The 13653-nt window shown below is 40.8% G+C and overlaps 1 long non-coding RNA gene across 2 annotated transcripts in view; it reads left to right on the top strand.

Annotated features, from left to right (window-relative positions):
* LOC311603368 overlaps positions 1 to 13653 on the top strand; it is an 18261-nt gene extending 4608 nt beyond the window's left edge. Inside the window, exons 1-3 of one of the 2 annotated variants that reach the window (XR_014781074.1) lie at positions 44 to 194; positions 9979 to 10148; positions 12679 to 13653. This is a non-coding gene — a long non-coding RNA (uncharacterized lncRNA). Of the gene's footprint in view, positions 1 to 43; positions 195 to 9978; positions 10149 to 12678 lie in introns of those variants that run through there. The other variant, XR_014781073.1, reaches the window with a different exon arrangement.

Here is a 13653-nt window from a genome sequence, read left to right as displayed (position 1 = left end):
GATATCGTAAAATACCTGGGGACAAAGACAGGGGAAGAGAGTCCTCTCCTCCGATGTGCAGACTGTGACCACAAGTGAGGCATGGAGAGGCAGTTCCTCCATCATTATCTCTCACTCCAACCACAGTATCAGCCTTCACACCCCTGATGCCAAAGGAGGCAAATTCATGTGGGGGCAAAGGTTTGTTCTGGCAGGTGGGTAAGTATAAGAAAAGAAGAGATGGGGCTGAGCAGCAGGCCAAAGGCCACCCCCACTATCTGGCCTTAAAGTTCCATCTACTAGTTTTCTTCCCCCACCCACCCATGATGTGGTCTGGATTGGTCTTCTCCCTAGAACAGACAAAGGTTTTTTTTTGTGGCTGTCCTCATGGGCTGTTACATCAGAAGCATCAGGTACCAGGTTATTTAAAATTATAGCTTTGAGGTTCCTAGTGGTAAGGCACTGATACCATGTGGGTTGTCCTGACTCAGGGCCTGCTTCTAGCTGGATGGAGTCTACTGGGGTAGCTGTTATTTTTTTCCTCGGATATTGTCCTTCCTTTTCCTAGTTAGCCTGACTATCTCTTCTCCTTCTAGGAGCCATCTTACGTACCCTCCCTGCATTCCCAACTTCATCATTTTGTTTCTAATATATTTTTGACCCCAATGTCACTCACTCACTGTGCACCAACCAGTGCCAGTCATGGAGGACAATGAGTGATCTTTAATATCAGCAATCTCTCACGAGAACTGTATTCTTTTTCTTAGCTAAGGGAGCTGACAACATGCTTTATCTAGCATTTCTTCTGTCCACAGTGGATCACTGGCAGAGTCAGGACTCAAGTCCATGAATTCTCAATTTCATGCTAGTACTTACCACTCCTGGCCTTCTCTAGCACTTTGAGAAGATCACACCTCTGTATCCCCAAAACTCAGCAGTCTCTCAGTATTTACACACACACACACACACACACACACACACACACACACACACACACACAGAGAGAGAGAGAGAGAGAGAGAGAGAGAGAGAGAGAGAGAGAGAAGAAGAAGAAGAAGAAGAAGAAGAAGAAGAAGAAGAAGAAGAAGAAGAGAAGGAATTTGTGGTATGCTTTAGTTTGAATATCTTGATAAGCCAGAGACTTAATAGAAGTCTGAGGCGTAGAAGCAACGCTCTGGAATAATGGTTTCATTTTGCTGTAGTGTTCTTGACCACTCCCTTGAGGTTAACGTTTACATCCTGTGGAGAACAGGGAAAAGTGAGGGAACCTGTTCTGTGAGTGGAACGCAGCTCATTGTGCTTAAAGTATTGCTTTGGTGGTTTCTAAACTCTGGCTCCTTTTCTTTGCAATATTCTTTTTTCACACTGGTTTATGCTAGCCTTACTTAGGCTCAGGACAATTCCTTCATCGTATTGGTCTCCTTCAGAAGGCATACGGCAGACATCTGTACACTTCTTTCCTTTGTCCAGAGATAATCACACTTGTGACCCGATAAAAATAAAACATGGATGCAATGATTCATGACCAGTGATTCAGAAGTAGGGAACGTTCTACTTCAACTAGGAAGAGATTTGCAAAATTGCTTTGAAAATATTGATGGCATGAGTATTTTAAGTAAAAAAAAAATAGGAAGGAGATATTGAGTATGTAGCTATAAAGAAAGAAAATGGAAAGTAAAATAGACAGATTAATGGGGAGGGGAGGACATGGTACAGGAGGGAGTCTGAGGAGTGACAACTCACACTCAAGGGACACACGGAAGCCTATGACTATAGAAGCCTCTTAAAATATCTACACATACAAAAGGAATCTAAATGAAGTCACAATATAATGGGGGAGACAGTGCCCTGGCTAGACATTTTATGTCACCAAGTAAACTATCCAGTTCCAGGAATCGGTTACATCTTATTGATTCATTGGCCAAAGGAGCCCCATGGAAAGCCCCCAAATGACACAGGCTATTGCTGAGACTACTGATTTCTCTCCATAACATGATGTTAAAGCACTAGTGCTCAAGATACAACTGGCTTAGACCGTTGAACACAGAGAAATTGAGGTGGTGCCTAACTAGAGGCTTCACCTCTACTGATCAGCATTTATGGTGCTAGAAGGGACTTTATGTGCTACCTGAGGAGAAAGGTAACCATACGTCTCACCCAGCTACAATCCCTGTGACCTGCAACAGCAATTGTTCTGCAAAATACACTGCTGGAATAATGGCATGAATGTTATGGGAACAGCCAACAACTTTATGATTACATGTAAGATATACTCCATGAGATGGAGCCCATTCCTCTCTCATCACTGACATCTTTTAAGTTTTATTGAAAAATTGTTTCTAAGTTTGTTATTTGTCTTTAGGATAATATATATATATATATATATATATATATATATATATATATAGTGTGTGTGTGTGTGTGTGTGTGTGTGTGTGTGTGTGTGAGAGAGAGAGAGAGAGAGAGAGAGAGAGAGAGAGAGAGAGAGAGAGAGAGAGAGAGAGATTTTTAATCAATTTTCAAAACTTTAATTGTTTCATTAGTTGAGTCCATGAAGCAAGATTTTTTTGTGTGTGGCTGTGCAGATTGGATTTATGAATTGTGTTGCAATGGTCTGGTGTGTTTACATGAATGAAGAGTTAATATATTATTCATTTCTGTCCCTTCTCCTTTATGCTATCCCTATGAATATGTTGGAGACACAAGAATAATCTAGCACTAGTAATATTAGCATCATGAGTTGTATTCATGAGCATTACAGTGAGTGAGGCATGTCAAGGACTCTATGATTACCAATCTCTGTGTCTTTCATAACTACAGTTGTGTAACACAGATGCTAGCCCTTTCCCCTAATATCACCTTAAGAGTATTCATATTCATAACTTTAAAGCCATCTTTAGATGAACATAACAGAGAAATTTGTAGGGAATATGGAAGACTAACAGGGGCAAGGGATGGTGAGAGTAGTCAGTATACATTGCACACATTTGTGCAAAAGTCTACAAATTTAATTAAAAAAATATTTCCAGAGAGATACATACAACAAAACCTGACTCAATACAAAACAGGAAATCTAAACAGGAGTGTGTCAAAAAAGAGAGACCAATTATAATTTTCTCACAAAGAGGATGGGGTTGTGGATCAGTTGATACTGAACCACATAAAAGCAGCAATAACCACCTGTAGTTCCAGCACTTGGAATATAAAGACAGAAAGGTCAGAAATTCAAGGTCACCATCAGCTACATAGCAAATTTGTCAGTTTGGAAACCACGAAAGTCCATCTCAAAGAAAACAATTTCTAACAAAGCTAAACTAGAGAATGAGTTCTCTTGGGAATTCCACAAACATTTTAAGTGTTTGTTTTCTTTGGGGGGAGGGTTCTGTAGATCCTCCATCCTGGAAGAGTCTCTAGTGTTTGGGGAGGATTCTGTGGAACCTCTCTCTTGCTTCTCAGTGCTAGTCTTGTTATGGAGTTTCAGAGTGAAATTTCCTAAGAAAGTAAAGAATAACAGGTGTCCCAAAAGCAGATGCAGACCTATTTGGAGGGCATCATGGAGTCTTATTTTCCTAGGTAGCTATAGTTTAGGTCTGCTGTCTTATATTACTAGTTTATATTGATTAATAGGATATATAGCAGATCTTTGACAATGACCTTTTATATTCCAGCTTGTAAAGCTACCCTCATGAGACCTGATAGACTGTGATCAAATGGTGGGGGAGAAGGCCTCCTCCCGTCAGAGGTCTAGGGCAGAAGAGGGAGGAAGCGGGGAACTGGAAGATAGGAGTGAGCGGATAGCACTCAGGATGCAATGTGAATAAATTATAATAAAAATAGGTAAATAAATATATAAAAAAGAAACCAGACCAATTAATGAATATCATACAGCCACATGATCACAGAACAAGAGAACAATTTTTATTATAATGTCTTTTATACGAAAGTTATAGTCATTATTTTTTTTAAATTTTATTGATTTATTCATATTACATCTCCATGGTTATCCCATCCCTTGTATCCTCCCATTCCTCCCCCCCTCCCATTTTCGCTTTACTCCTCTCCCCTATGACTGTGACTGAGGGGGACCTCCTCCCCCTGTATATGCTCATAGGGTATCAAGTCTCTTTTTGGTAGCCTGCTATTCTTCTTCTGAGTGCCACCAGGTCTCCCCATCCAGAGAAATCTCAATTGAATGAATGTTAGCAGTCCATCCAATGAAATGAAATCCATTCACAAAGGACATCTGATAGACAGAATTGTGGTCACAGTCCCCAATAGAAACATTTGGGCAATCTCTTGAGTTATAAGCTGTAGTAGTTACTGTACTTGTAGCATGATCAAACACTTGACAAAATGGCTTTGGAAAGAGGGGATTGCCTTTGTTCCTGGTTTGTGGGTAGAGCCAATCATGTTTGGGAAGGTGTGGCAGTTAGAGTGGCTCTAGCTGCGACTACAGGGGTGAGAGGCAACTGCTCACATCACATACACAGTCAGGAAGCAGGAAGAGACAAATGCAGATGCTCCACTGGCTTCCACCTTTGTCTTCAGTTCAGAACCACAGCCTATGGGATGGTGCTACCTACAGCTAGGCTGGATTTTAGTACCTCCTTCAAGCCTCTCTGAAAGACATGTGTATAAGAATGTCACCTAGGAGGTTCCCAACTCGGTCAGGCTGACAGTGAAGTTTAACCAGTGTACAAGCTAAGGGCTGCTTCAAACTAAGTGTACTTGCTGTTTAGGCAATGGCTGGCAATAGTAAAAATGTGCATTATTAAACCAGACATATTCTCAAACATAAAAGTAAGGTTGACACTGCAGCACTGCAAGTGGCAATGTGTGAAGATAAAAATAAAGTGAGCTAGAATTGAAAATGAAGATATTTGTCTAATCATTTATTTATTTACCATCTGTCAATTTGTTATCTATTATTTAATCTATACATCATTTATAAATAATCTGTCTTCTGTCACATATGTATGTATTTATCTATCTATGTCATTATCTATCTATCCATCATTTTTCTATCTATCCATGTATGTATGTATGTATGTATGTATGTATGTATGTATCTATCTATCTATCTATCTATCTATCTATCTATCATCTGTCTGTCTGTCTGCCTATATTTTGTCTGCCTCCATGAACTGGATAGCATCCCAATATTTAAAAATGTTTTTGACAAGATGGATGGAGTTATTAATGCATATTTTGACACTGTTATAAACAACTGAAAAGCAATTTTCTTCCAAGTGACTCTTATGTGATGTCATGACAGATCAAACAAGGGCAAAAACTCCATCCAACTATAGGACAGAGCAATGAATCTCGGTGTAACAGAGGATGAAATGTATGCTCAGGAACATGGTTTTCTATTCTGTATTGTGAGCAAAGGTTGAGAAACTATCATTTGTCAAGTATAGGTATGGTTTTAAAGAATACTATGTGTGGATATATAAAGAGTGCTAAAATGGCTTCCCTTTGAACATATAGTATGAATCTGTTTGTTTTAGAATTGAGCCAAAATTATCTCACACACATGTGCATATATGAAACTATGACAATCTTCTATAAAGGTTGATGTTAAAAATATTTATGAAGTGTAAACATGCTAACTCTTGTGCTACGTTTTATAGAGAGAATGTTTCCTTTTCTCTGACACTTAATGACTGCTGGGAGATGATGGATAAATCTCCCTGAGACATGATCCTCCTAATTGGTTATCCAATGCCAAGTGGTCAGCTGTAAGACTCATGACTATACGATGAATGACACGGAAGGACTTAGTAGGCTGTATTTATATACTTATGTGTATATAAACACATAACATTAAAGAAAAGCAGACAAAGAGGAAACTCAGCGTTGGGTGGGTGTGGAAGGAGTGGGGGTGGAGTGAATATGATCTCAAAACAACGTATGCAATTCTTTTTTTTTTTTTTAAGATTTATTTATTTATTATCATGTACACAGCTCTGCCTGCATGTACATATGCAAGCCAGAGAAGGGCATCAGATTACGTTATAGATGGTTGTGAGCCACCGTGTGGTTGCTGGGAATTGAACTCATGACCTCTGGAAGAACAGTCAGTGCTCTTAATCGCTGAGCCATCTCTCCAGCCCTGCAATTCTTAAATAATTAATAATAATAGCTTTCAAAGCCAGGTGTAGCACATGAGTGTGGTTGAGAGCTGACTGAGGAAGACATCCTGATGTTCATCTTTGTCCTCCACATGTGACCAAACAGGTGAACACACACACACACACACACACACACACACACACACACACACACACACACACAAATGCATACACCAACTTTAGTCATAAATATGTGCCATAATGACATTTTCTTCAACTGCCCAGTAATTACTAAGTGAAGAATAATTTTAGTCATTATGAAGAGCTCTAACTGAACTCTGAATTTTTCTTTCTTTCTTTGGCTTGTGCTGAAGACTGTGGTGGGTAGCTGGGATCTTACCTGGCATTAGTTTGACCCTCATGGACCTGTATCTGGGTTGTGCTAACATTCAACATCCATCTTAGGACCCATGAAATGGAATTAAGCAAGCTGTCAGGTTGAAGGTCAGATGGTTATAGGAAGTGACTGCAAAGCCAGAAGGGGCCAGTAACGTGAGAGTTTTTATTGCTGACATAAAGCTGAGAGTTACAGAGAAGAGCTACATGTGGTATGTGTGTGTGTGCGTGTATGTGTGCGTGTATGTGTGCGTGTATGTGTGTGTGTGTGTGTGTGTGTGTGTGCGCGCGTGTGTGTGTGTGTGTGTGTGTGTGTGTGTGTGTGTGATGCATGTGCTCACAGAGAAGCAGGAAGACAACACTGGGCGGGCGTGCTCCTGTATCTCCCTCCACCTTGTTCCTGTGAGGCAGGGTTGCTCATTGAATCCGGACCTCGCCATTGTTTTGACTAGCAGCTGGCCAACAACATTAATCCTCCTAGCTCCCCCTCTGCACAGCATAGGAGTTACAGACACAGCTGTTTGTGCCTGTCATTTCCCGTGGCTTCCAGGGGTCCGAGCTTATGCCTTCCCACCTGTGCAACTTACATGTTTGTGCTTGTACAGCAAGCGTCTTCCCCACGGAGGACAGGCCCCAGGCCCACAGTGAAAGTGTGATGAACAGAGAAGTGGGAGTGAATCTGGCTCCATAAAGTTAAGACTGAACCCCAACTCTAAGAGAAAGACAGCAGCGTGGAGAGAGGCTGAACGTTATTCCCTTGGTGATTGTTTCTGGTCCTGCCTCTTAGTAATTGCAGCCCGCAAGCACCCAGTGTAAGAACCTACTGCAATCCGCAGGAAATGGTTCATTCGCAGCCTCTGGGTAAGAAAAAGATAAAATTGACTTTGAAGTGGCAAATCTTGTTATAAATTGAATTCTTCTGATCAAGCAGCTTTTGGTCATTTAGAATTCACTTTGAAAAGTATCCGATTGCGAGCTCCATAAAACGCAGAAGCCTGAGTATCACTGTGACCTCAGGGGAAAAATTGTGCACCGAATAAAATTGCAGATTTAGCAATTTTTCTCATTGTTCCACAATCACAGACATACTGTGTAGACAGGCAGCGGGAGTCAGAACAGCCTGATTCTCCTGTCGGTTCCTCAATCAGGTGATCATTTTGAAAAACATCTATTTTCCAAGAGGGTCCTTGAGGCTCATTGTAGTCCAAGATGCATCGCCAGTGGACATCCTCTCAGTGTGTTCATAAAACTGGGTGTGGTAGCAGAAAGACGATTAGAAATTACACAAAGGCTTGGACACTTGGGGAAATCTTTTCAGTTAGGATGGATCCAGAGAATGCAATTTGAGTTTACATTGACCTGCCAAAACTCATCAAACCTGCAAAATTTATAGTTATGGATCAAGTTAGCAATCAATGATAGATGCAAGGTTTAAAAATCCTGCACATTGTGCCAATTAGTACTGTATCCTATCATCTATCCTATCTGTAATCGATATCTATCAATCCATCTTCTAGCATCTATTATTTGTTTATCTACCACCTATCATTTGTAGCTAGCTACTATATATCAATAATCTATCTTCTAGTATGTATGCATGAAAATATGTATGTATATATGTATATATGTACATATCTATCTATCTATCCATCTATTTTTCTCTGTCATCTATCTACATTATACATCTGTCTGTCTGTCTATCTACTGTAATGTTTGTTATAAACGAGACCTGGGGAGGTCAGTGCCTTATAAGTTTGCTACCTATTGTTAACCAAGGTTGTCTGGTTGATTAGAGAGTGACTGATAAAGGCTGAGCACATCTAAGCATCCTTGATAAGACCCTACTCCTCAGGTGTTTGCATCAGGCTTCTGAGCTTAGCAGACCAATTCTGTGTGCTTGTCACTGGTGACAGACATGAGACCAATGGCCACCCAGAGCCTTAAGTTCTCACTGTGGGACTCACTTCACCACATCTTCCACCTTAGACTGATCAAAGAAGACCACAAGGTGAATACAATCAAAAGGTAGAGAAATACACTCTGATTCCCCAAGAGGAACTCCCAGACCCACATCAAAGGGCTCAGGCACAGGGTGGGCAAGGAAGCCAGGATTGAAATCTAGAAAGTTCTTATGTGTGAAAAATCATACATGGTGATGATCACAGAAGAGCCCTGTCAATGACCACATTGTCCCTAAGCAAGCACTTCCTGACTCATCAGAAATTATACTACAACTTAATTTAAAAGCTGCATAGAGCTTGGTGCAGTGGCTCATGCCTTTAATCTCAGCACTCTGGGAGGCAGAGTTAGGTGGATCTCTGTGAGTTTGAGGCCAGCCTGGCCTACAAAGTGAGTCCAAAACAGCCAAAGCTACACAGAAAAAACCCTGCCTTAGGAAAAAAAAACTATATAGAAGTCAGCCATGTGCCAGTACAAGTGAGTAGTAAACAGGTACAGATGAAGGGAATTTTCATGGAAAGAAAAATAAAATCTAAATAGATAAAGGACTTCACAATGAATGATCTTTTCTTTGTGTTTGTTTGTTTTGGTTTTCTCCCCATGGCCTAGAGGACAAAGGTAAGCAGAGAGCATCACATAATAGTACAGAGAGGAAGTCACTCAAAGACAGAGGGAAGGCAGGCAATAAGGCATCTGAAACGTAGGTGATGTCAGCCATAACTGACATTTAACTGTCAGAGAGGGCTGTAGTGTTTGACATGAGGAGGCAGACACACATGAGACTTGTGCGACACGTGAAAGATGGCAGACAGACACACTGAGATGGGACGCAGGAATATGAAAGACAGCAGACATATTTGAGACAGTAGACATAACCCATGTGAGATGGCATGTAGGCAGCATGCTGACACTTGCTTTCTTTTATTTACCGGGCAACTAAATATATGCTGCGCTCTGAACGCTTCAAAACACTGTGAAGTATATATTTTGGTTGCATCTTGGACGTACTGTAGCAGAAACTTGTTTATAAAGAAATTTAGGGCCCTGTGACATCCAGGAGACAGTTCCACCACCGATCCCAGAGTTCACAGTGGAATCTAGTGTCAGAGTCCAAACTCAAGAGCAGGGCTGACTACTGTAGGGAGCTCTACAGCAAAGAGCTCTGCATATCCGAGTATGAACCTGGGCCTGGTCAGCCACACAGACTAGTGATGAAAGCTTATTTCCTATGTTTTGGATACATGCACTAACCAGAATAAAACTTTTTAAAAAAGAAATTATGTAAGTAGGAGAAAGAGCAATTAACAGATGTCAATAATGTTGAATTTTAAGTGCCAGGTTTGCCATTGAAATTTGTATGGGACTTTGAGAAAGCAATTCTATCATTCTATAACCTATAAGTAAAAAATGATGTTAATTATGGAATTTCCAATATTTTTTTGGCTTGAAGTTCATAGAAGTGAAAACATAGGTAAGTGTGTAGAGATGACATCTATCTCTGAAGTTATATCCAGAATTATTGTTCTTTTCTCTCATTCTCTCTCTTTTTTTTCCTTAAATCTCACCACAGAGACAGATGACTTTAACACAAATAAAATAAGATACATGATGATAATAATACTGATGTTCATGAAAGCAGAAAGTAGCACTGCAACACAGCAGCAACAGCAGCAGCAGCAACAACAACAACAACAACAACAACAACAACAACAAAAGAAAATGAAAGTCTTAAAGTTGCAGGTAAGTATGTGGCTTTGGGGCTAGAGAGTTCAACAATTAAGAATGCTTTATGGGCAGCTCAAAACCATCTGTTTCTCTAGACTAGAGCATCCAACAGTTTTTTTCTGGCCTCTGTGTGTACTGCACATACTTGCATATTACCCCCACATAGTCATACATAACCAAAATTAATAAAAGTATGCTTTTTAGCAAATGAAGTTTGATTTTCTTGGGTCTATGTCAGAATCTGAGTGTTTAACTCTTTTGAGCTAATAGAACTTCTTATATATTTATATAAATAGATTTTTATCAATTTTTAGAATTATGGGTCATAATTCATCTCATATTTACAGTTTTATTTTCTTTTAAGAAATATTATTAGTGTGTAGTCATTTTACTTCATTGTTCTTCATATTTTTTCAATTTTGGGGTTTAAACTGCATAGTTTTTATTAACCTGTATTCAAGTTCCCTGGCTCTTTGGTCACCTCAGGTCGGCTACAGAGGGCAGGGGGAGGGGCGATTAGAAAGCTGTAAAACTCATCCTCTGTGAGAGAATTCTGCATCATCTGGGAGATCTCCCCCTTGATCGTTGCTTTTGTCAGAATAATGAAAGTTCCCAGAGCCATCATTGCTTCCACAGAGCGATGGAACAACCTGCTACCCTGTGTGTACCACCCTCATAATGTAGCACTTACACACTGAAAGGTTTAATGTGGTGGTCACATCCCAGAGATGAGGTAAATGGGCATGGTAATATTTGAAGGGTTAATGTCCTCTTTCCAATTTTCTGTAATTTACTCCTTTCCCCACCTTGTTAATGCCATGTGCTCATTTTCACATTTAAAGCAGCAACAGATTCTTTGGTTTCTGATGATGGGTGCTCAGCAAAAATAGCTGGCTCTTAGTTAGCTTGAGGAAAAAGGAGAAAAGACAAGTAAGAGAAGAAAAGCTTGTATGTGAGTCGCATGTGAAGACATCCCAGTCATTAGAGTCTGGCAGTAAGAAGAGGACTGACTCAAGAAATTTTTATTTCTTCTCATGGTGATGTGTTCCAGGCTTTCAGCTGTCTCCCGCTGCAGGGACAGGCCATCAGGACTCTGTCACACTGTATTTCCTTTCCCTTGGCCCCCAAGCTTCAATCACAACCTTAACTGAATATTTTGTCAAGTTTAACAATTCAATTTGGGTGAATAGAATCTTATATTTCAAGCAAATTGCAAGCCCTTTGTTTCAATTACTCCTTTGAGTGCCTGGTGAAATAATTTTCTACTTGCCTGTTTTTTTGACTCTGGACCAGCATGAACTACATGTTACCCAGTGATGTTTTGTATACTAAGGAAACAAGTAACTACAAATTCATCCATAAGGGAGATTACCATATTTATGTGTTTTAATATTCAAATAACAGCTGGTTGGCTGCTTAATATATTACTAGTGGAGTTTGCGACACTGGAAATGCAAAAGTGAGGTAGACAACCATGCTCTTTATTGAGATCCACTTACTTATAGAAAGACTGACCACCAGACAAACTGTACTTAGTTGAACTAAACTAAACCCAACGATGAAACGTGAGAAGCTTGCTCTGAAGGAGGAGGGGACTGCCTATATACTCTCTCGCTTCTTCGCTTGTGTACTTTTTGCTTCATTTTCCTTGTATATCATTTCATGTCCAGTTTTCCCTGGTGATATTTATGGTTTTTTAATCCATGGGTAACTTTAAAGGAATCAGAATTCCGGGTGAGAACGGTCCTTACATGTGTCAAAGTTCAATTTCCTCATTCTAGGTTGCGAGAAAATCCAAAGGAGTCGAGAGGGTAGCTGGAGATGCCCAGTTGGTCAGAAATAGAATCATCTATGGGGTTCCTCCACCCTTAGACTCTTGCCCTGTCCACTTACACTTTGAAGTCTAGACCCTGGAGCAGCAAAATGTGCCTGTACTGCTCATTGCTTATGACAGTCTCCCGTCCTTGTGGTTAGTCATCCATCCTGTGTAAACCCCTCAAATGTACTAGAAACTTTGGCAACCCAGGAGCATTATCTTTCTTCTCTAGAGTTTTCCTGTTTGCCACAGTCCTATTTGGGGTATGCTAGATTTAGAAGGACATGGACTTCTTCCAGGCATAGCACTTAGCTAGAAAAATTACTTCTTCTGAGGTCCAATGAGAAGTTCAGCAGTTAAGGTGCCGGCTGCTCAGCCATAGAGTTTAGATCCCAGGGCATCAGCAGATCTGCCAGTGGTGAAGGCGGAGGAAGGAGCCTCACTGAGCCTGTCTGGAAAGAGAGCTGAGATGATGACTCACACAGCCCCACCCTATTTCCTCCTCTCCCTAAGCACAGGGAGGACCCAATGGCTCCTGCTTGGTCTACTCAGAATGTCTTGTGAAGATTAAATTGCTCTTTGCCTGTGATAATCAAAACCCTTGTGGGTGGAGCAAAGGCTTGTAACTGCCAAAAACAAACTAAGAGAGTCCCTTTTTAATGTCTCCAAACACCTTCTTGCATTTCCCCTTGCTGTCTGTGTCTGTTTTGTGTTCATCTTTGGTTACAGGTCAATGAGGTATTGGCTTTATGCTTCCGTTAAGTCCCCGTGTCAACTTTCCTGGCTCCATACAGTCATCTGCAGGATCTAAGGAGAGAATCAATCTGGGCAGCTCATCCTCAGTTTGGAGCAAGAAATAAACAGGAAAAGGAGAGGCTTCATTGGAAACAAATGCCATTCATCCGCTGAGGATGTCTACAATGAAGAGGATTACCCACAATTCCTCTGCAGACACTATTCATCTGTTTATATTACTTGCATTTTTTTGTTACATAACTGCTCACAGCTTTTTTTGATGGACATATGTGCATATTTCAAATGTGCTAACGCACACTTAACTACCTCCTGTGTGTTATGTTGTGCTGTGTGTTCAATGTTCCAGTAAAACAGCACCAACAAAAGACTAGCTACGAAAGACTATCCCCAAACTTCAGAACCCATTATGTGAACTAGAGCTCTCTTTCGCCAGTGAGTGAGAGAAATGTCCAGCAGATGCGAACACGCACTTGTAGCATCTTCAGCCCAAAGCTGAAACGTGCCTCACATCTTTGTGAGATTGATTCACAGGTGCTGAAGATGAAGGGCGCAGTTTCAGGGCAGACAGGAGCACCCACGATGAGGCTTTGTTTCAGAAAGCCTTTCTGGAGTCAGGGTAGGCCAAATTCTTCCCCTTGTGCAGAGTCACTGGGCTGCTTCAGAAAGCAGTGACAGGCATATTGTCACGCTGACCTTGGCCTTCTTTTGTCTTTGAGTCCCTGTCACTCAGCCGAGACTCCGGTCCCCATTGCTGAGATGAGGGCTCTGCAGCCTAAGAACCCTTTGTCTGCTTTTGTTCGGAGCAGGCAGGGAAGAAATCAACCTCCTCACTCGTACAGTGCAGCAGAAGCAATAATGAATGAGTGCTGTTCGAAAGAATAACTCCAACAGGACTCTCAATGCATGGAGAAATGTTTATTAATTAAATGATAATAAATGTTGCTTAGA

The sequence above is a fragment of the Acomys minous genome, assembly GCF_964271855.1.
Source record: "Acomys minous genome assembly, chromosome: 8".
NCBI classification, from domain to species: Eukaryota; Metazoa; Chordata; class Mammalia; order Rodentia; family Muridae; genus Acomys; species Acomys minous.
Note: the sequence above shows the minus strand (reverse complement) of the source record. Positions and strands in the feature narration are given on the sequence as shown.